This window comes from Sinocyclocheilus anshuiensis, unplaced genomic scaffold, assembly GCF_001515605.1.
Source record: "Sinocyclocheilus anshuiensis isolate Anshui unplaced genomic scaffold, SAMN03320099.WGS_v1.1 scaffold84, whole genome shotgun sequence".
Lineage (NCBI taxonomy): Eukaryota > Metazoa > Chordata > Actinopteri > Cypriniformes > Cyprinidae > Sinocyclocheilus > Sinocyclocheilus anshuiensis.
The window spans coordinates 1,031,830-1,039,417 of NW_015557076.1; positions in this window are offsets into that span (position 1 = coordinate 1,031,830).

Below are 7,588 nucleotides of genomic sequence, written 5' to 3' on the forward strand. Positions count from 1 at the left end.
CTATTTATTTAATTATTGTGGGTATGATTAGAATGTGCAAATATTCAGGTCTCTCAATACATGCTGTGTCCATCCTGTAATTTAAATTGTAAAATGTTTAGTCCATTTTAACATCCAGCAGGCAACAATCTTAAAAGAATAGTTCACCCAAAAATGAAAATTTACTCACCCTCAGGCCATCCAAGATGTAGATGAGTTCAAGTTGTAGACAGATGTTCATCAGAACAGATGTGAGTGAATGGGTGCCGTCAGAATGAGAGTCCAAACAGCTGATAAAAACATCACAATAATCCACACCACTCCAGTCCATCAGTTAACATCTTGTGAAGCCAAAAGCTGCGTGTTTTGAAGAAACAAATCCATCATTAAGACGTTTTAGCTTCAAACCATTGCTTCTGGACAAAATACGAGTCCATAATAACACTTCCTCCAGTGAAACGTCGTCTGGTCTGAATTAGGAGAGAAATACGCACACCTCAAACACCATTTACAAGTGAAAACAGTCCAAAACGGCTCTAAACAATATGATGGTGGATTTTGATGTGAAAGGAGAAGAGAGGATGGACTTTTTCACGGTGGAAGCATTATTATGGATTATGGATTTATGGACTGCTTTGAAGTTAAAATGCATTAATTCTGGATTTGTTTCTTACAGCTTTTTGCTTCTCCAGATGTTAACTGATGGACTGGAGTGGTGTGGATTATTGTGATGTTGTTATCAGCTGTTTGGTCTCTCATTCTGACGGTACCCATTCACTGCAGAGCATCCATTGCTGAACAAGTGATGTAATGCTACATTTCTCCAAATCTGATGAAGAAACAAACTCATCTACATCTTGTATGAGTACATTTTCAGCAAATTTTCATTTTTGGGTGGACTATTCTTTTAAGTCAGATCGCTTAGTAAAATAATATATCACATAGCACATATCTCCTCAACAAGCGGCTTGATTCGAGATATCATTCATGTTTGTGCAAGATGAGTTACATGCCAAAATTTAATAGGGTTAGAGGTTTGTTCAAAACCCTAACCCTTGTGAGCAGTGCTAACAGTGATGCTTCCCATAATAAATGTTACTGCTGGATTTTATATGAAAATCATAGAACTAACGCAGTTCCCAAGTAATGTGTTTTAATTATATTTACCACGTTTATTTCCTCATTCTCAGCCTTTAGAGTTTATCGTGGATTTTTAGTGATTGTGGGGTGGTGTTGAGTTGCTGTGATATTGCTTTCACTGTTGTTGTGTTCCTGACGGGTGAAAACATCACACCCCGACCTCAGTGGAACGTGTTTTGAAAGCCTTGGGCCACACAAGCTGTCCTTTGCAGACACCGTTATAATGTCGAAACAATAGCCCCATTTAGCAGACATTTGTTTTCGGTCTCAGCTGGTATTTTATTTGTTCATCTTCTAGAAGGGCCAGTAGTGTCTCTCATCACAATAGATTGTTGACCCTCAAGGGCAGTTAGAAAATAAGAGAGATGTAGATGGGAATTGATGTCAGCGTCACCGATCAATAGGGCTGTTTGGTATCTTCATCTGCCCATCAGAACAGGCTTTGCCTTTGATAAACGTACTCTTTGTATTCATGTTCGTTTCATATGACTTTTATACAATTTTCAAGAAAAGTTCCAATTTAATGACTCTAGAAAATGACACCGGCAAATAAAAAAAGTACTTTAATGGCACTTTCTTATACTTTTTACATTTTTAAATCATTATTCTCCAAAAACTACATTTATTTTATATTTTATTTTTATTTTCAAATATTGTGAATTAGCTAATTCATAAATATCAAACGATTTTGGGGATCCACACCACATGACATTTTACACATTTGACTAGTCATAATGTCAAATTATCTGATGTTTTAAGAAACCTATTGAAGCACAGTCTTGAGGGTCTGCAAGGGTCCTCTCTGACATTTCCTGTTTTATTGTTCTTGTTTTATTTATGTTTCTGCACGTTGGTTTGACCACATAAATTTGATTTGATGCACAGAAGGTTTCTTTTTCATATATATATATATATATATAATGAGCATTGACACACTTTTTGCAGAACTAAATCATAAGGGTTTCTTTTCAAGAATGTCCCTCTTTTAATGAGGCTTTTCCCTTCATTCTGATATCAGGACAGTTGTATCACCCTGACATTTCCAACTTTATACCCCCTCAAAATATAAATGATTACTTTTAATACAGAAATTAAAAACATGCTAATCATAGAAGAGGGGTGTTAAAGTTATTGTATGGATGATTTGCAATTTAAAGGAATAGTTCACCCAGAAATGAAAATTTGCTGAAAATTTACACCATCCAAGATGAGTTTGTTACTTCATCAGAACAGATTTGGAGAAATGTGTCATTACATCACTTGCTCACCAATGGATCCTCTGCAGTGAATGGGTGCCATCAGAATGAGGGTCCAAACAGCTGATAAAAACATCACAATAATCCACAAGTAATCCACACCACTCCAGTCCATCAGTTAACATCTAGAGAAGACAAAAGCTGCATGTTTTGAAGAAACAAATCCATCATTACAACATTTAGACTAAACCATTGCTTCTGGCCAAAATAAGAGTCCACATTTTAAAATTACGCTTCCTCCAGTGAAAAATCCACTAAATCTGATTCAGATGAGATATTATGGATAGAGGACTTGTATTTTAGCCCGAAACACATGCATCTTTTCACTTCTCCAGATGTTAACTGATGGACTGGAGTGGTGTAGATTATTGTGATGCTTTTATCAGCTGTTTGGACTCTCATTCTGACGGCACCCATTCACTGCAGAGGATCCACTGGTGAGCAAGTGATGGAATAATACATTTCTCCAAATCTGATGAAGAAACAAACTCATCTACATCTTGGATGGCCTGAGGAGGAGTCAAATTTCAGCAAGTTTTCATTTTTGGGTGAACTATTCCTTTAAGTGTGTTTTTGAATAAATGATTAGATGTAGACAAAAAAGGGCTTTATTCAAATGGTTAGATGTTTGTTTAGATCCCTGACCCTCGGTGTGAGCAGTACACTTGCAGAAGCGACGCTTGCCTTAGCAAGCTCTAATAATGATATTTCATAGGAGCCACATTAAATGTTTGGACACTGCAGCTCATCGACACATATATAGGCCGTGCTTTTTAATCAGGGATCTCTCCCTGAAGAGTTGTAATTGAGGGCCTGATAATTTATGCATTATAGCCATTCAGCCGCAATAATTCTTATCGGGGTCTCAGAGAATCACCTCCTGTCATCTCAAGCAAGAGCTCCATGCTCTAATTGGCCTCCCACTGTTTATTGCAGAGGTGGCATGATTGAGCAACAGAGCGATGACTCTCCCACTGGTCTTTAAGCCGTGGCACCTGGAAACCTGAGCGGTCAGGTAGCACCATTATATTCACTTCACGAAATTCATTAGAGTTCATCCTCGGCCGGAATTGAATCGTGCAATTTATCTCATACTCATTCGGACATCTTTCTAACGTTTCAGAAGTAACAAAGTTCATGCTTGATGAGATGGGATGAACATCACGACAGTCAAAATATATATATATTTTCAAGGTGCAATATCACAGATTTGAAATAATAAGCTTTGTGTGCATGACATGGCAATCTGCATACATTTCTTCACCGATGCAGATGTCTTTGCATACAGTCGTGCTGATTTGTTTGCATTGGCACTCTGGAAATATGTTTGTGTGCAGACAAAGACGTTCATCCTGCATTGTGCTTTAATCGCTCCCTCTCGTTCAGTGTCAAGCTCCAGTCTGTGTACAGCTTTTCTGAAACGCCTTTCAGATCCTCTTAAACTTGAACATGGGTAAACTTTTCTTTTGCGTGAAATGGGACTGAGGAAAGTGACTGTTGTCGATCCCTGGAGAGATATAAATATAGCAACATTAGAAGACTCATTCTTTCAAACCCTGAAGGAGAAGTTCACACAGATACACAGATGCGACGTGTGGGTGCCTTTGCTATTTTTAACAATGTCATTTGAATCACAGGCCTATTATCTTCATACTTGGAAATTAATGTCTTGACTAACTTGTTGTTTGATGTGCTTCAGGATTTGGATTATCCAGATTGATTGGCACTCTTTTCTTATGTTTCTGTATCACATATTTTAGCTATCATCGTAAATTAGATTATCATTTGAAAGCTTAAAAATTAATAATTAATTCTGTGAAAACCATTTTGAAATCAGACATTGTGTTACCGTGGAAATGGTGCTTTAAAATCTTTTAGCAGGCTCCTCCCTCTAGTGCAGTGTTTTCCAACCACTGTGGTTGTCAGGTATGCCGTGGAAAATTATCAAAACTTTCTATCTCTGTTATATTTCATTATTACTATTATTTTAAATAAATGCTATTGGTCAACTTTATGTCTGTTTGAGGGGTTTACAAATATTTAATGAGTGAAAAGCATTCAGAAGAGCTTGTGACTGAACCTCATAACGCCATTGGATCCTCAAACTGTCAGCGGAACCTCGTAACTCCACCCACCTCCATTCAGAATGAAGCGCCAAAATCTTTGCTCGTTCGCAGTGCAAGGGTAAATACAGAACTGATGTTTGAATAAGTACAGGAAACACTATGTCTATAAAGGCTCATGTTGTTTGTGTGTTTGAAGAGTGGAGAAGAGTCTGTTTTATATATCCTGTGCATAGCACTTCATGTTTTTAATCATGAAATTTTAGACAAATGTATTCAACAACAAAAAAACTGTATGCCCATAAAGCTACAATAAACTTTATAACCTATAAGTTGATGAAATGTAATCGATGCACTCACTGCCTCAGCAACATAAAGCTACCTATGACCTTGTGTTCCTACTTGACTTAAAGGGATAGTTCACCCAAAAATGAAAATTACCCCATGATTTACTCATCTTCAAGCCATCCTAGGTGTATATGGCATTCTTCTTTCAGACGAATTCCATGCTTTATAATGGGAGTAGATGGTAGCCCAAAATTTGAAGTCCAAAAAATTGAACCAATCCATTATAAAAGAAGTCCACACGGCTCCGGGGGGTTAATAAAGGCCTTCTGAAGCGACACAACGCGTTTGTGTAAGAAAAATATCCATATTTACAACTTTATAAACCTTAATCACTAGCTTCCGCTAACTGTCATACACACATTCACGAGAGAGTGGCATCCAGTGGATGACGTAGCAGGTAGGCAAACGCAGAAGTGACGAACGTGGAAGCGCAGAGGAGAGAGCAAAACAAGACACCGGTCACGAATTAGTAGTACAAAACGAGGATTTATAAAGAAAAATGTCGGAGGATTTCAATATAAGCCAAGAGGACACTGGTTTTCCTTTGCTGTAAACAAAACTTGTTTCTCGCGAGACTAGCATATTCTCACCGGAGTTTACACTACGCCTACATCATCCGCTGGACGCCACTCTCTCGTGAACACGCATACGACAGTTAGCGGAAGTTAGAGATTAAGGTTAATAAAGTTGTAAATATGGATATTTTTCTTACACAAACGCATCACTTCGCTTCGGGAGGCCTTTATTAACCCCCCGGAGCCGTGTGGATGTCTTTTATAATGGATTGGTTCAATTTTTTGGACTTCAAATTTTGGGCTACCATCCACTCCCATTATAAAGCTTGGAAGAGCCAGGATGTTTTTTTAATATAACTCCGATCGTATTCGTCTGAAAGAAAAAAGTCATATACATCTAGGATGGCTTGAGGGTAAGTAAATCATGGGGTAATTTTCATTTTTGGGTGAACTAACCCTTTAAGCTCAAGTTTCACATTAAGGGCCCAATTATACACCCGGCACAATGTGGCGCCAGGAAAACGCAAGTGTTTTTTGCTAGTTTCAGCCTGACGCAGTTATCATTTTCATGTCCTGCACCACGTTGTTTAAAAACAAATGCATTTGCGCAGGCAACTGAAATAGACTGCACCATTGACCAACAAAAACCTGGTCTATATACTGTATATATTATTTTTGTTATTTAAAGAGCGCGTTAGTAATATGCACCTATAGGCGGGTGCACAACGTGCGTACACTTTGCTTATTATACACACAGGGATGCGCAGCAGCACACAAACATTAAAATAAAAAATAAATAAATTTTAATTAAAGGATTAAAATTTGTACAAAAGATTATTGTGTACATAAATATAAAAATGCCTACATGTCATAATGGATAGTCTTTGCATGTATCAGAATTTCGCGCACAAGCAGATTTGTTCCCTCACTAGAGAAGCGTTCAGTTTTTCCGCTTGCAAAATCCGCCATGCAAATAGCGAATCCGCCATGGGCGCGAGCGCAACTGGCTTTTAAAGGGAATGGGAGATGAGACTCTGATTGGTTTATGGCACGTTACGCCCAAAACACACCCATTACTCATTAAGAGAATATGTACAACCCTTTTGGATCATGTGCCGGGCTCGCCGACCGTTTTTCCCGTCGTTAAACTAACAAAAGTGGATTTGGACATGCCCTAAACGCAATTGCACCATGCGCTTTAGACCATGCGCTTAAATCTTTAAAATAGGGCCCTATATGTGAGTACTACTTTTAATATAATATCCAATTTTAATATGCCATTTGAAGCAATGCATGTTTGTGCAATTTTGCTATATTTCAGTCAGTGCTTAGTGCTGTGCCGTTGCATTTTTTACTGATCAAAACTGTGCTGTGGCTAAAAGAAGGTTGGGAAACACTGCTCTAGTGGACTGTGTCAAGTGTCATATTACAGAAATTTACTACAATATTTTATAATCAAAATGTTTATAATCTTGACAAAATACATATCATTGGTCTCAACATTCGATATTTGGTGGTTAATAATACTGTGACAGAAATCTAAATATAAGTAAATTCAAAACAAATTTACATAACAAAGTAACAATAATTTAATATCACAAATGAATTTGATATCATATTTCGTCTTATTGTAAATATAGATACAGTGAGGATAACCAGAGAAGCCAAAGCGAGCTGAGTGACGTTGTCAAGTACGCTGCTGTTCCATTTGCAGAATTGCTGGACTTTGTGTACTTGGTATTGAGAAACAGCTGTGTAATGTCGGTTTAATTCATACTTGATGGCAGAGGGCATCCTCACGCAGAAACTTCACATATGCATCACAGAAGTAATAGAACTCGGGACATTCCAGGAAATCCCTATAAATATGGACAAAGGCATTGCTCTCGCTGTAGCTCAATAAAATGCTTTAAATTATGAAACATGAAGACAATAAACACGCAACTGTGACAATATATGGTTTATCTGAGTTCTTCAAGCCATCTCTGGTATTTTCATAATAATTAAGTATATTTATAATCCATTGCTAATCGACATGTTAATGTTAATTTTTAACAGTATAGTATATAGTTTCTGCCTCATTCTGTGATAAGCCACATCAGATCAGAAAAAGAAAGTTATTTCAAACATTTGACTGATGTTGTGAAGTAAAAACATGTTATAATGTTCTCTTTTGTTGGACAACAGGATTAGAAATGCTTTTCATTCAAGTCATTAGAAGGGAAGTTTAGCTTTAGGCATTTTAATTGAAGCATGTGTAAAGTAGCTGGCTAACAGTAGGCTACCT